General features: G+C 51.5%; 1 protein-coding gene across 5 annotated transcripts in view; it reads left to right on the forward strand.

Annotated features, from left to right (window-relative positions):
• Positions 1–16,550, forward strand: part of mtmr4 (myotubularin related protein 4) — a 127,467-nt gene that overhangs the window by 27,619 nt on the left and 83,298 nt on the right. The window lies entirely within an intron of this gene.

Below are 16,550 nucleotides of genomic sequence, written 5' to 3' on the forward strand. Positions count from 1 at the left end.
CTTAGACCTGTCCCCGATTGGCTCTTTTCCATCACAGCGTGAACACACCCCATCATTACAGACAGAACCGAAATAATTCACATTTCTACATCGCCCTCACAGTCATAAACACCCTGAGGATGGAGTAGCAACGGAACGTGTGGTCTGGGGGCCCCGAAACACGGCTGTATAATATCACTAATCTATAGTCTAGGGGTGTGTTCCCTAGAAATCAAACGAAACGCGGCGGGACCTACCTTTAATTTGTCCAATAGAAAGTTTAGCTTTTGTTGGAAACTGTTACAGTAATGAATGCACCCTAGGCCTCATGGGGCCATAAGAACTGAGCAGAAGCTGTGACTTTCCAACATGACTGTTTAAAAAAAAAAAAAAAAAAGGTTATTCTGTCTGCACATGACATAGGCCACACCCACCTCTGTGAATAAATTAGCAAAACATTCTGAACCTGTTTTTGCTTTGTCCTTTGTCCTTCATTTTTAGAATAAGACTGTATAACGTAACCAAGTTGAAGAAGTCTAATGGTCTGTGTACTTTCTGAATGCACTGTACATCAGGAAGAATACACCCTTAGCAGCAGAATCTTAGAAACGGCGCCCTCGTGTGGGGGATTTTATAGGTGATCATTTCAAAAGCAGTCACCGTTTTGGTACGACTTCTCAACACACACTTCTTCTATCTAGAAAAGGTGAAATAGATTGGGTGGCCTGCAGATTTGAATACTTCTCTATAGAGCTGTTTTCATATGAAGACATGACCAATCTACCACCTGTCTCCTCAGAGGACTCCTAGTAGGAATGTATTGATGGTGCTTGCCTACGGAGCTGTGAGGGGAACGGCACCTCAGTACCTCCAGGCTCTGATCAGGCCCTACACCCAAACAAGGGCACTGCGTTCATCCACCTCTGGCCTGCTCGCCTCCCTACCACTGAGGAAGTACAGTTCCCGCTCAGCCCAGTCAAAACTGTTCGCTGCTCTGGCCCCCCCAATGGTGGAACAAACTCCCTCACGATGCCAGGACAGCGGAGTCAATCACCACCTTCCGGAGACACCTGAAACCCCACCTCTTTAAGGAATACCTAGGATAGGATAAAGTAATCCCTCTCACCCCCCCCCCCCCCCCCCCTTAAAAGATTTAGATGCACTACTGTTCCACTGGATGTCATAAGGTGAATGCACCAATTTGTAAGTCGCTCTGGATAAGAGCGTCTGCTAAATGACTTAAATGTAAATGTAAATTGATGATTTGAGGTATCGAGTCACTGCGTGGTCCATTTACAGTTGACCTCCCAGCATATCCCAACTCCACCTAAAGTCCCGTGGTCTTGACTCTGCTGTAGTTGCGTAACTGTGCGGGAGTTTTGTAAACGAGAACCCTCCTCCACCTGCTAGACATAAGAGACAATGATTATAACATATCAGCCTGGCAACTGTCAACAGCTACACACACATTCCATGTGGATGGATGGATGGCCGGCCTCCTTTCCTAAAATAAAACTGTGGAGACACCGGATACAGGAGGCTATCTGGAGCTCACCGTCTGACTGCTTTGGATGGGCTGAGGGAGGACGAGAGAGAGACACACACACACAGTGTGGAGAGTCGGTCAGTCACGCCAGCAGACAGGAGAACCCCAATGTGCTCTCTAACCCTCTCCGATATGATACATAGGGACACATTGACAGTAACACATTGGTCACACACAGGAGGTTATAATCCTGTGTGTGATATCTACAGCACCAGTCAAAAGTTTGGGCACAGCTACTCTCATTCAAGGGTTTTTCTTTATTTGTACTATTTTCTACTTTGTATAAATAATAGTGAAGACATCAAACTATGAAATAACACCAATGGAACCATGTAGTAACCAAAAAAGTGTTAAACAAATAAAATAATATATGAGATTCTTCAAAGTATCCACACTTTGCCTTGACGACAGCTTTGCACACTCTTGGCATTCTCTCAACCAGCTTTATGAGGTAGTCACCTGGAATGCTTTTCCATCAGTCTTGAAGGAGTTCCCGCATATGCTGAGCACTCTGCGGTCCAACTCATCCCAAACCATCTCGATTGGGTTGAGGTGATTGTGGAGGCCAGGTCATCTGATGCAGCAATCCATCACTCTCCTTCTTGTTCAAATAGCCCTTACACAGCCTGGAGGTGTGTGTTGAGTCATTGTCCTGTTGAAAAATAAAAGTCACACTAAGAGCAAACCAGATGGGATGATGTATTGCTGCAGAATGGTTCAGTGTGCCTTGAATTCTAAATGAGTCACCAGCAAAGCACCCCCACACCATCCCACCTCCTCCTCCATGCTTCACGGTGGGAACCACACATACGGAGATCATCCGTTCGCCTACTCTGCGTCTCACAAAGACAGGGCTGTTGGAACCCAAAATCTCAAATTTGGATTCATCAGACCAAATGACAGATTTCCAGCAGTCTAAGGTCCATTGGGGCGGCAGGGTAGCCTAGTGGTTAGAGCGTTGGACTAGTAACCGCAAGGTTACAAGTTCAAACCCCCGAGCTGACAAGGTACAAATCTGTCGTTCTGCCCCTGAACAGGGACTGTTCCCACTGTTCCTAGGCCATCATTGAAAATAAGAATTTGTTCTTAACTGACTTGCCTCCTTTAGTTAAATAAAGGTCAAATAAAAAAAAAGTGCTTGTGTTTCTTGACCCAAGCAAGTCTCTTTTTCTTATTGGTGTCCTTTTAGTAGTGGTTTCTTTGCAGTAATTTGACTTTTCCTCTCCTCTCCTCTTTCAAGATGACAGAGCCAACCATCTAATTTCTTGACGTATGCAGTGAAAAAGCACTTTAGCTTAATCCGGTCCCCTTTGCCAGTTGCCTGCCCCTCTCTGTTTGACGTACATTGCGGCTGTAGTCGTTTCCATACAGCACATTTTAAGATAATGAAACTATGTCATGCAACAGAAGGCCTCCATACCCTCCTCGCCCCTCTAGCTGGGCGTTCTGAGGTTATCCTCTCTGTTAGCCAGTCACGATCCACCGAAACAGGCTTCTGTCTGCGTGCATCTGCCCTTCTGGTTTACCACGTCCACATACCAGGCTCCGTTTGCTCCTAGCAGAACGCGGCGCAAAGCGTAACGTCCGCTCGCGTACTCCCTCAAAGACCTCCACTTACAAAACCAGAAACTGCAGTATTACTGGTTTTTTTCCCCCCCCTCAAAATAGTCCTAAATTTAACGTAAGATTTAATGAAGAAATCTACGTAATACATTTAGTCTTAGTTGCAATGTTTCATCGAGCTAAGATGCTTTGATGTTGTATTTCTCAAATGAAGAAAAATAATTGTGCATTTGGAAAACTAGTCTCTCCTTGAATGACAGCAAGCAGTTGATTCAAGGATCCTGTCCATAGTTCCCACTCCTACTAGGAGTAGTGCTGTTGACCAATCACCGACGAAGGGGCATAGACATCGGCTACCGAACTTAAACTTGCTTTAAAAAAAAAACATTTTTGTGTGTGTGTGTGCACGAACAGATTAAAATAAATCCAGAACACCAGAGGAAATGTTATAATATGTGCACAGAGGCACACCACGTTTCCCCTGGGGAGCAGTAGTGTACACTCACACCCTCCCCTAGGGAGCAGTGTATATAAGTAGTGTACACTCACACCCTCCCCTAGGGAGCAGTGTATATAAGTAGTGTACACTCACACCCTCCCCTAGGGAGCAGGTGACAGACGTTAGGGACGCAGTGTACACTCACACCCTCTCCTAGGGAGCAGTGTATATAAGTAGTGTACACTCACACCCTCCCCTAGGGAGCAGTGTATATAAGTAGTGTACACTCACACCCTCCCCTAGGGAGCAGGTGACAGACGTTAGGGACGCAGTGTACACACACCCTCAGGGAGCAGTGTATATAAGTAGTGTACCTCTCCTAGGGAGCAGTGTATATAAGTAGTGTACATACCCTCCCCTAGGGAGCAGGTGTACACTCTCACATCCTCCCTAGGGACGCAGTGTATATAAGTAGTGTACACTCTCACCCTCCCCTAGGGAGCAGTGTATATAAGTAGTGTACACTCACACCCTCCCCTAGGGAGCAGTGTATATAAGTAGTGTACACTCACACCCTCCCCTAGGGACGCCGTGTATATAAGTAGTGTACACTCACACACCCTCTCCTAGGGAGCAGTGTATATAAGTAGTGTACACTCACACCCTCTCCTAGGGAGCAGTGTATATAAGTAGTGTACACTCACACCCTCCCCTAGGGAGCAGTGTATATAAGTAGTGTACACTCACACCCTCCCTAGGGAGCAGGGGAGCGTGTAGCTGGAAACAGTGCAGTGAAGTACTGCGGCTCACTCAGGCAGCACCAAGGAGACCCTCAGGAAGGGGGGGGGTGAAAGGAGGGGAGGGGGGGCTGCTGTTAGAATGCTGTGTCACTGGAGCTCTCTGCGTGGGCTTCCCCTCTCCTCCTCCCTCCATTCTCTGATCCGTCCGTCCCTATCACACTCAGTCAATCGCTGCCAACGGGGTGGCTTGAAGACTCGCACACTAACAGCATCAGTGTCTCTTTTTCTGATGCAGAGGTGTCAATGTAGGAGGGAGGGGGGGGGACCTTGTGAAAAAGGTGTTCCATGTGAAAACATGCCACTGTGGTACATGCTGCTGTGGTACATTCTGTTATGGCACATGATGCCGTGGTACATGCCGCTGTGGTATATGGTACATGCTGCTGTGGTTCATGCTGCTGTGGTTCATGCTGCTGTGGTACATGCTGCCGTGGTACATGCTGCCGTGGTACATGCTGCCGTGGTACATGCTGCCGTGGTACATGCTGCCGTGGTACATGCTGCCGTGGTATATACAGCCGTGGTACATGCTGCCGTGGTACATGCTGCCGTGGTACATGCTGCCGTGGTACATGCTGCTGTGGTACATGCTGCTGTGGTACATGATGCTGTGGTACATGCTGCCGTGGTACATGCTGCTGTGGTACATGCTGCTGTGGTACATTCTGATATGGCACATGCTGACGTGGTACATGCTGCTGTGGTATGTGGTACATGCTGATGTGGTATATGGTACTTTCTGCAGTGGTACATTCTGATATGGCACATGCTGCTGTGGTACATGCTGATGTGGTACATGCTGCTGTGGTACATGCTGCTGTGGTATATGGTACATGCTGCTGTGGTATATGGTACATGCTGCTGTGGTATATGCTGCTGTGGTATATGGTGCATGCTGCTGTGGTACATGCTGTTGTGGTACATTCTGATATGGCACATGCTGCCATGGTACATGCTGCCGTGGTACATTATGTCGTGGTACATGATGCCGTGGTACATGCTGTTGTGGTACATGCTGTTGTGGTACATTCTGATATGGCACATGCTGACATGGTACATGCTGCCGTGGTACATGCTACTGTGGTATATGCTGCTGTGGTATATGGTGCTGTGGTACATGCTGATGTGGTACATGCTGCTGTGGTACATGGTACATGCTGCTGTGGTATATGGTGCATGCTGCTGTGGTACATGCTGCTGTGGTACATGCTGCTGTGGTACATGCTGTTGTGGTACATTCTGATATGGCACATGCTGCCATGGTACATGCTGTTGTGGTACATGCTGTTGTGGTACATTCTGATATGGCACATGCTGCCGTGGTACATGCTGCCGTGGTACATGCCGCTGTGGTACATGTCGCTGTGGTACATGCCGCTGTGGTACATGCTGTTGTGGTACATTCTGATATGGCACATGCTGCCATGGTACATGCTGCCGTGGTACATGCTGCCGTGGTACATGCCGCCGTGGTACATGCCGCTGTGGTACATGCTGCTGTGGTACATGCTGCTGTGACACGTTGCCGAGGAAGCTGCCTGCGACGAGATGGATCTCGGTGAAGGGTGAACAGGGATGGAGTGGGGAAGGGAGGGAGGATGTGATAGCGGGGGGAGGAGGAGGGAGAGAGCACGTGATTGGGTGAGGTAGGAGATGCGCATGGCATGGTGATGGGTGGAGCTTAGCATCAGGCAATTCCTCCTCTCTCTCTTGCTCTCCCTTCCCTCTTCTCTCTCATGCTGCATTCTCACTCTTCCTGTCACGACTAGTAGGTCCGCCTGCTTCCCTTCTTCCTTCCTTCCTCCTCTCCTCTTTCTGGACTATTTCAGTGGACTCTGTCGTTCTTACAGACTATCCACTTCCTTCCGGACTCAGTCTGAGCAACAGGGGGTCTTTCCAGGCACCTGCGCTCCCTCACTCTGTTTTCATCCACCTCTCTCTGGGGGGAGGAGTGGGGGGCGGGGAGGACTGAGGTTGGGGGTGTGTCGCACCACTGCCCCGGAGCACCTCCTGGGGCACGAGCGGGGAGAGGCAAAGCGGAGTGGAGGGAGGAGGAGGGTAATGCAGGCCCGTGGTGCTCCCTTCATCCTCCATGCTAATGTTCCTCTGTAGACTGTGTGTTTGGCGACAGCCCTGTCTCTCATCATGAGCCTGGCAGACCGGGTCGCCTGCTCTTTGCTCAACTGCTTTGTAAGTGGCTCTATGGCCTCCTTTTTTTCAAATTCTTGTGTGCGTGTGTTTTGTGCGTGCTTTTGTGTGTGCTACTCTCCTTCCTGTGCAGTGTGTGTTTGTGGGTGCGCCTGGGAGTGTGTGGGGGGGGGGGGGGGCTTTGAGTCTGAGTCTGTCGGTTCTCATGGAGCCATGTCAGGGGGGTAGAGCTCCAATAGAGAAGTGACTGTTAGCCTAGCCTACCTAGCCTCTCTAGTAGAGAGTGGAGCGGCTGGGTTAGCCTACCTAGCCTCTCTAGTAGAGAGTGGAGCGACTGGGTTAGCCTACCTAGCCTCTCTAGTAGAGAGTAGAGCGACTGTGTTAGCCTCTAGTAAAGAGTAGAGCGACTGGGTTAGTCTACCTAGCCTCTCTAGTAGAAGGTGGAGCGACTGGTTTAGCCTACCTAGCCTCTCTAGTAGAGAGTGGAGCGACTGGTTTAGCCTACCTAGCCTCTCTAGTAGAGAGTGGAGCGACTGGGTTAGCCTACCTAGCCTCTCTAGTAGAGAGTGGAGCGACTGGGTTAGCCTACCTAGCCTCTCTAGTAGAGAGTGGAGCGACTGGGTTAGCCTCTCTAGTAGAGAGTAGAGCGACTGGGTTAGTCTACCTAGCCTCTCTAGTAGAAGGTGGAGCGACTGGGTTAGCCTACCTAGCCTCTCTAGTAGAGAGTGGAGCGACTGGGTTAGCCTACCTAGCCTCTCTAGTAGAGAGTGGAGCGACTGGGTTAGCCTACCTAGCCTCTCTAGTAGAGAGTGGAGCGACTGGGTTAGCCTACCTAGCCTCTCTAGTAGAGAGTGGAGCGACTGGGTTAGCCTACCTAGCCTCTCTAGTAGAGAGTGGAGCGACTGGGTTAGCCTACCTAGCCTCTCTAGTAGAGAGTGGAGCGACTGGGTTAGCCTACCTAGCCTCTCTAGTAGAGAGTGGAGCGACTGGGTTAGCCTACCTAGCCTCTCTAGTAGAGAGTGGAGCGACTGGGTTAGCCTACCTAGCCTCTCTAGTAGAGAGTGGAGCGACTGGGTTAGCCTACCTAGCCTCTCTAGTAGAGAGTGGAGCGACTGGGTTAGCCTCTCTAGTAGAGAGTAGAGCGACTGTGTTAGCCTCTCTAGTAGAGAGTAGAGCGACTGGGTTAGTCTACCTAGCCTCTCTAGTAGAAGGTGGAGCGACTGGGTTAGCCTACCTAGCCTCTCTAGTAGAGAGTGGAGCGACTGGGTTAGCCTACCTAGCCTCTCTAGTAGAGAGTGGAGCGACTGGGTTAGCCTACCTAGCCTCTCTAGTAGAGAGTGGAGCGACTGGGTTAGCCTACCTAGCCTCTCTAGTAGAGAGTGGAGCGACTGGGTTAGCCTACCTAGCCTCTCTAGTAGAGAGTGGAGCGACTGGGTTAGCCTACCTAGCCCCTCTAGTAGAGAGTAGAGCGACTGGGTTAGCCTACCTAGCCCCTCTAGTAAAGAGTGCAGCGATTGGGTTAGCCTACCTAGCCTCTCTAGTAGAGAGTGGAGCGACTGGGTTAGCCTACCTAGCCCCTCTAGTAGAGAGTGGAGCGACTGGGTTAGCCTACCTAGCCCCTCTAGTAGAGAGTGGAGCGACTGGGTTAGCCTATCCAGCCTCTCCAGTAGAGAATGGAGCTACTGGGCTAGCCTCTCCAGTAGAGAACTTGCACCTGGGAGAGCTCCCTCTCTGCCCCTGGCCTGCACCTGGGAGAGCTCCCTCTCTGCCCCTGGCATGCACCCGGGAGAACTCCCCTTCTGCACCCGGGAGAGCTCCCCTTCTGCCCCTCACCTGCACCCGGGAGAGCTCCCTCTCTGCCCCTGGCCTGCACCCGGGAGAGCTCCCCTTCTGCCCCTCACCTGCACCCGGGAGAGCTCCCCTTCTGCCCCTCACCTGCACCCGGGAGAGCCCCCCTTCGGCCTGCACCTGGGAGAGCTCCCCTTCGGCCCCTCACCTGCACCTGGGAGAGCTCCCCTTCGGCCCCTGGCCTGCACCTGGGAGAGCTCCCCTTCGGCCTGCACCTGGGAGAGCTCCCCTTCGGCCTGCACCTGGGAGAGCTCCCCTTCGGCCCCTGGCCTGCACCTGGGAGAGCTCCCCTTCGGCCCCTGGCCTGCACCTGGGAGAGCTCCCCTTCGGCCTGCACCTGGGAGAGCTCCCCTTCGGCCCCTGGCCTGCACCTGGGAGAGCTCCCCTTCTGCCCCTCACCTGCACCTGGGAGAGCTCCCCTTCGGCCTGCACCTGGGAGAGCTCCCTCTCTGCCCCTGGCCTGCACCTGGGAGAGCTCCCCTTCGGCCCCTGGCCTGCACCTGGGAGAGCTCCCCTTCGGCCTGCACCCGGGAGAGCTCCTATCAAGTGGCTCCCTGACTGTCCGGCACCTTGGCTACAAGCCCTGTGAGCGCCTGCTAGCAGCTAGGCCCTGGGCAGTATTCAGTTCTCTTGCTCTCTCTCCCTCTTCACGCGAGAGAGCGCACATCTCTCGTACTCCCTTTCTCACACTCGCACACCCACCCGTTCAAGGCTAGACATTTGGAATGACTGGGAGTGAATGGAAGCAGTTTAAAGTTTTAACCTAAGTTTGATTTGTGAACACATAACTACTTTACTATCATTCTGTTAATTTAGACGTTATATCTACAGCCTCTCTATTCATGGATGTCCTGACCTCTGGTCATGTTTCCACTGCTAATCCTGTAGAATTAGACACGGCGCTGGTCCAATGAATGTGTTATATTTTCAAACACTTGCGAACGTTGTCTTTAACTTTCCCATCTTCAAAGGCACTTTAGGCTACCTTTTAGTTTTGCCTGATTGTTTTTTGCGCTTTCTGTTCCTGTTTGAAAAAAGTTGCGACAGCCAATGGAAAAACAAGGACACCCGAGGTCACGGCACAATTGCATTTCATGTCCAGGGGTCCGATCATTACGCGACTCTGTTGCGAAATGTTTTGCAACAAACCGTTTACTCCAAATGAAGAAAAAAAAACGCAAACGAGAGTTTCTGTTGGACAATGATGGGTTCTGTTTGGACGGTTTGCTTCTGTTTTGAGTCTTAAACGGTAGTCAGTTTTCGTAATGAATAAACCCCCCAGGCCGTGTCCCTGTCGTTGATCCATGATGTCACAGGTAGTAGAATATCCAGGCATTCTCTCGGAGGTCTCTGCATTATCCCTGTCGTTGTTCTGATGTGTAGATTATCCACTGCGACGCGGAGCCCTATGACCTCAACAGGTTTTTAACACACAATCACTGCACATTGCTGTGTGTATGAATCAACAAAAGAGTTGAGGCTTTTTCTCGAAGCCAGGGGGAGGCCCTTTGTTCAATAAGCAATCAGCCCAACCCATGACGTAGCTGCGTCTCAGTCTGGTGAAGCCCTCTAGGAACACACTGGTCTAGGAAATATTAACAACCTTGGGGGAGATGAGGAGGACTAGGTGAAGTGGGTGTGATTCATCTGCCGCTCTGCCATCCGTCCTTAAACTGGGCCTCCCACTAGTCTGCCCACTGTTGCCTACGCTGGGACAATCCAGTCTGGGCCTCCCACTAGTCTGCCCACTGTTGCCTACGCTGGGACAATCCAGTCTGGGCCTCCCACTAGTCTGCCCACTGTTGCCTACGCTGGGACAATCCAGTCTGGGCCTCCCACTAGTCTGCCCACTGTTGCCGACGCTGGGACAATCCAGTCTGGGCCTCCCACTAGTCTGCCCACTGTTGCCTACGCTGGGACAATCCAGTCTGGGCCTCCCACTAGTCTGCCCACGCTGGGACAATCCAGTCTGGGCCTCCCACTAGTCTGCCCACTGTTGCCTACGCTGGGACAATCCAGTCTGGGCCTCCCACTAGTCTGCCCACTGTTGCCTACGCTGGGACAATCCAGTCTGGGCCTCCCACTAGTCTGCCCACTGTTGCCTACGCTGGGACAATCCAGTCTGGGCCTCCCACTAGTCTGCCCACTGTTGCCTACGCTGGGACAATCCAGTCTGGGCCTCTCACTAGTATGCCCACTGTTGCCTACGTTGGGACAATCCAGTCTGGGCCTCCCACTAGTCTGCCCACTGTTGCCTACGCTGGGACAATCCAGTCTGGGCCTCCCACTAGTCTGCCCACTGTTGCCTACGTTGGGACAATCCAGTCTGGGCCTCCCACTAGTCTGCCCACTGTTGCCTACGCTGGGACAATCCAGTCTGGGCCTCCCACTAGTCTGCCCACTGTTGCCTACGCTGGGACAATCCAGTCTGGGCCTCCCACTAGTCTGCCCACTGTTGCTGACGCTGGGACAATCCAGTCTGGGCCTCCCACTAGTCTGCCCACTGTTGCCTACGCTGGGACAATCCCCTTTAGCACTTTCTCTGGTGCTCTGTCTGTATCCTTCTTCTCTATTTTATCCATCTTGCTTTCTTGCCATCTCTATCAGTCTGAATCTCAACCACTTGTCTCTGTCTCTGTCACTCTGTCTCTGTCTCTGTGTGTGTGTGTGTTTTGCCTCGGTACGTATGAGCAGAGCTCTCCTGTTCTCCTGACATAGACATGTACTGTAGTCACTTGTCATAAACTCAGCAAGAAAATAAACTTTCCTTTTTCAGGGCCCTGTCTTTCAAAGATAATTTGTAAAAATTCAAATAACTTCACAGATCTTCATTGTAAAGGGTTTAAACACTGTTTCCCATGCTTGTTCAATGAACTATAAACAATTAATGAACATGCACCAGTGGAACGGTCGTTAAGACACTAACAGCTTACAGACGGTAGGCAATTATGGTCACAGTTATGACAACTTAGGACACTAAAGAGGCCTTTCTACTGACTTCGAAAAACACCAAATGAAAGATGCCCAGGGTCCCTGCTCACCTGCGTGAACGTGCCTTAGGAATTCTGCAAGGAGGCATGAGGACTGCAGATGTGGCCAGGGCAATAAATTGCAATGTCTGTACTGTGAGATGCCTAAGACAGTGATACAGGGAGACAGGACAGACAGCTGATCGTCCTCGCAGTGGCAGACCACGTATAACAACACCTGCACATGATCGGTGCATATGAACATCACACCTGCAGGACAGGTACAGGATGGCAACAACAACTGCCCGAGTTATACCAGGAACGCACAATCCCTCCATCAGTGCTCAGACTGTCCGCAATAGGCTGAGAGAGGCTGGACTGGGGGCTTGTAGGCCTGTTGTAAGGCAGGTCCTCACCAGACATCACGGACAACAACGTCGCCTATGGACACAAACCCACCGTCGCTGGGCCAGACAGTTCTGGCAAAAAGTGCTCTTCGCTGACGAGTCGTGGTTTTGTTTCACCAGGGGTGATGGTCGGATTGACGTTTAACGTCGAAGGAATGAGCGTTACACCGCGGCCTGTACTCTGGAGCGGGATCGATTTGGAGGTGGAGGGTCTATCATGGTCTGGGGCGGTGTGTCACAGCATCATCGCACTGAACTTGTTGTCATTGCAGGCAATCTCAAAGCTGTGTGCTACAGGGAAGATATCCTCCTCCCTCATGTGGTACCCTTCCTGCAGGCTCATCCTGACATGACCCTCCAGCATGACAATGCCACCAGCCATACTGCTCGTTCTGTGCGTGATTTCCTGCAAGACAGGAATGTCAGTGTTCTGCCATGGCCAGCGAAGAGCCCGGATCTCAATCCCATTGACCACGTCTGGGACCTGTTGGGACCTGTTGGATCGGAGGGCTAGGGCCATTCCCCCCAGAAATGTCCGGGAACATGGTGGAAGAGTGAGAACCCCATGAGGAGGAGATGCACTGCAGTACTTACTGCAGCTGGTGGCCACACCAGGTACTGACTTTTGATTTTGACCCCCCCTTCCCCCCCTTTGTTCAGGGACACATTATTCCATTTCTGTTAGTCACATGTCTGTGGAACCTTTTCCCTTTGTCTCAGTTGAATCTTTTCATGTTCATACAAATATTTGCACATGTTAAGTTTTCTGAAAATAAATGCAGTTGACTTTTCTTTTTCTGCTGAGTTCATAACCTTCAAACCCCAGAGACATCATCTCCTAGAGGTGTGTACTCACTCACTCACTCACTCACTCACTCACTCACTCACTCACTCACTCTGATAAATACAGTGCAGTATAGTATTAGTACAGTATACTAATGCAGTGGTTCTGGAATAATCCAGGGAATTCTAATCCAGCCCTAGTCAGATTAGGTCGAAAGCACCAGTCTCCCGACGAGGAACGACACGACTGCACATTGTTTCCAAGGAAGAATTGGGTGAGAAACTAGCAAGAGGAAGCAGAGGAAGGGGGGGGGGGGATTTTTGTTTCCATAGCAACCACACTCATTCAGATTTATTCAGGATGGCGACACATGTTCGTATACCTTTCCTTTGTCTGTTTTTGCCTGATTTACCAGTCTGTGAATACCTGTCTGGGCCTGACTACCTGTCTGTGAATACCTGTCTGGGCCTGACTACCTGTCTGTGAATACCTGTCTGGGCCTGACTACCTGTCTAGGCCTGACTTACCAGTCTGTGAATACCTGTCTGAACCTGATTTACCAGTCTGTGAATACCTGTCTGGGCCTGACTACCTGTCTGAATACCTGTCTAGGCCTGACTTACCAGTCTGTGAATACCTGTCTGGGCCTGACTTACTGGTCTGTGAATACCTGTCTGGGCCTGACTATCGGTCTGTGAATACCTGTCTGGGCCTGACTATCGGTCTGTGAATACCTGTCTGGGCCTGACTATCGGTCTGTGAATACCTGTCTGGGCCTGACTACCGGTCTGTGAATACCTGTCTGGGCCTGACTACCGGTCTGTGAATACCTGTCTGGGCCTGACTACCGGTCTGTGAATACCTGTCTCGGCCTGACTACCTGTCTGGGCCTGACTACCGGTCTGTGAATACCTGTCTGGGCCTGACTACCTGTCTGGGCCTGACTGTGAATACCTGTCTGGGCCTGACTACCTGTCTGGGCCTGACTACCGGTCTGTGAATACCTGTCTGGGCCTGACTACCTGTCTGGGCCTGACTACCGGTCTGTGAATACCTGTCTGGGCCTGACTACCTGTCTGGGCCTGACTACCGGTCTGTGAATACCTGTCTGGGCCTGACTACCGGTCTGTGAATACCTGTCTGGGCCTGACTACCTGTCTGGGCCTGACTACCTGTCTGGGCCTGACTACCTGTCTGGGCCTGACTACCGGTCTGTGAATACCTGTCTGGGCCTGACTACCGGTCTGTGAATACCTGTCTCGGCCTGACTACCTGTCTGGGCCTGACTACCGGTCTGTGAATACCTGTCTGGGCCTGACTACCTGTCTGGGCCTGACTACCGGTCTGGGCCTGACTACCGGTCTGTGAATACCTGTCTGGGCCTGACTACCGGTCTGTGAATACCTGTCTGGGCCTGACTACCTGTCTGGGCCTGACTACCGGTCTGTGAATACCTGTCTGGGCCTGACTACCTGTCTGGGCCTGACTACCGGTCTGTGAATACCTGTCTGGGCCTGACTACCGGTCTGTGAATACCTGTCTGGGCCTGACTACCTGTCTGGGCCTGACTACCTGTCTGGGCCTGACTACCAGTCTGTGAATACCTGTCTGGGCCTGACTACCTGTCTGGGCCTGACTACCGGTCTGTGAATACCTGTCTGGGCCTGACTACCTGTCTGGGCCTGACTACCGGTCTGTGAATACCTGTCTGGGCCTGACTACCTGTCTGGGCCTGACTACCGGTCTGTGAATACCTGTCTGGGCCTGACTACCTGTCTGGGCCTGACTACCGGTCTGTGAATACCTGTCTGGGCCTGACTACCGGTCTGTGAATACCTGTCTGGGCCTGACTACCGGTCTGTGAATACCTGTCTGGGCCTGACTACCGGTCTGTGAATACCTGTCTGGGCCCTACCAGTCTGTGAATACCTGTCTGGGTCTGTGAATACCTGTCTGGGCCTGACTACCGGTCTGTGAATACCTGTCTGGGCCTGACTACCGGTCTGTGAATACCTGTCTGGGCCTGACTACCGGTCTGGGCCTGACTACCTGTCTGGGCCTGACTACCGGTCTGGGCCTGACTACCTGTCTGGGCCTGACTACTGGTCTGGGCCTGACTACCGGTCTGTGAATACCTGTCTGGGCCTGACTACCGGTCTGTGAATACCTGTCTGGGCCTGACTACCGGTCTGTGAATACCTGTCTGGGCCTGACTACCGGTCTGTGAATACCTGTCTGGGCCTGACTACCGGTCTGTGAATACCTGTCTGGGCCTGACTACCGCCACAGCTTTAATTTTTATTCCTAATGTTCCCTTCCTCACTGTGTGTGTGTGTGTGTGTGTGTGTGTGTGTGTGTGTGTGTGTGCTCGCGCAGTAATTCCTGTAAATGGAGTCTCAGTCACTCGTAAGGGATTTGAATGCCATTGTTTTTAAGAGCAGTAGGGACATCCCAATGTGTGGGCTTTTAGAACAGCAGTGACCACGCAAAATTACATTGTTGGCTCGTCAGGTCACAGCCGTACAACAGACACTGTTCTTCCGGGCTTTGCCTGTTAGGACAGAGGCCGAGCGTTTTTCTCTCTCCTCTCTCCTCTATCTCTAGTCCAGTATGGTAGAGGTTTGATTTATTCATCCCCCTTCTCCCCATTTCCCCCAGCTTTTCATACCGCACCTGCCCACACCCGCTGGGCTTTCTGTCCAGACTCCCGCCCGCTACCGCAAGAACCTGTCCCAAGCGGTATTACTGGCCTATATCAGCCAATGCGCTAGACCTACTGTAGTTTGAAGAGGGCAGAGTTGGGGAGACTTACACAGGGGAAGATTTTCAGAAAAAGACATATATGGGTGATCAATATTTTATTTCTAGGCAATGTAGTAAACTGTAGTCCTATTTATGAAGTAAATTTCCATGAACAGATCATGCACTTCTCCACGCAGGCAGCTACCCCCTACTCTATTTAATTAGACCCCCCCCACACACACACACACACACACACACACACACCAGCTCTAGCACCTAATGGCTACTAAAGTAGTGACACTTTAACATTCTCTTGAGCTACATTTTGCATATGGGATATAGCCTACCTTTTTTTAGGAGGACGATTTGCATGGAGAGATAAATGGGTTATCAATATTTATTGAAAAATTAGAACGCACTGTGGTAGCGTTTCGCTCTCTGTGGTAGCGTTTCCCTCTCTGTGGTAGCGTTTCCCTCACTGTGGTAGCGTTTCCCTCACTGTGGTAGCGTTTGGCTCTCTGTGGTAGCGTTTCGCTCTCTGTGGTAGCGTTTCCCTCTCTGTGGTAGCGTTTCCCTCTCTGTGGTAGCGTTTCCCTCTCTGTGGTAGCGTTTCGCTCTCTGTGGTAGCGTTTCCCTCTCTGTGGTAGCGTTTGGCTCTCTGTGGTAGCGTTTCCCACTCTGTGGTAGCGTTTCGCTCTCTGTGGTAGCGTTTGGCTCTCTGTGGTAGCGTTTGGCTCTCTGTGGTAGCGTTTCCCTCTCTGTGGTAGCGTTTCCATCACTGTGGTAGCGTTTCCATCACTGTGGTAGCGTTTGGCTCACTGTGGTAGCGTTTCCCTCACTGTGGTAGCGTTTCCATCTCTGTGGTAGCGTTTCCCTCTCTGTGGTAGCGTTTCCCTCTCTGTGGTAGCGTTTCGCTCTCTGTGGTAGCGTTTCCATCTCTGTGGTAGCGTTTGGCTCACTGTGGTAGCGTTTCCCTCACTGTGGTAGCGTTTCGCTCTCTGTGGTAGCGTTTCCCTCACTGTGGTAGCGTTTCGCTCTCTGTGGTAGCGTTTGGCTCACTGTGGTAGCGTTTCCCTCACTGTGGTAGCGTTTCCCTCACTGTGGTAGCGTTTCGCGTTTCCCTCTCTGTGGTAGCGTTTCCCTCACTGTGGTAGCGTTTCGCTCTCTGTGGTAGCGTTTCCCTCTCTGTGGTAGCGTTTCCCTCTCTGTGGTAGCGTTTCCCTCTCTGTGGTAGCGTTTCGCTCTCTGTGGTAGCGTTTGGCTCTCTGTGGTAGCGTTTGGCTCTCTGTGGTAGCGTTTCCCTCACTGTGGTAGCGTTTCGCTCT

This window comes from Oncorhynchus nerka, linkage group LG10, assembly GCF_034236695.1.
Source record: "Oncorhynchus nerka isolate Pitt River linkage group LG10, Oner_Uvic_2.0, whole genome shotgun sequence".
In the NCBI taxonomy this organism is placed as follows: Eukaryota; Metazoa; Chordata; class Actinopteri; order Salmoniformes; family Salmonidae; genus Oncorhynchus; species Oncorhynchus nerka.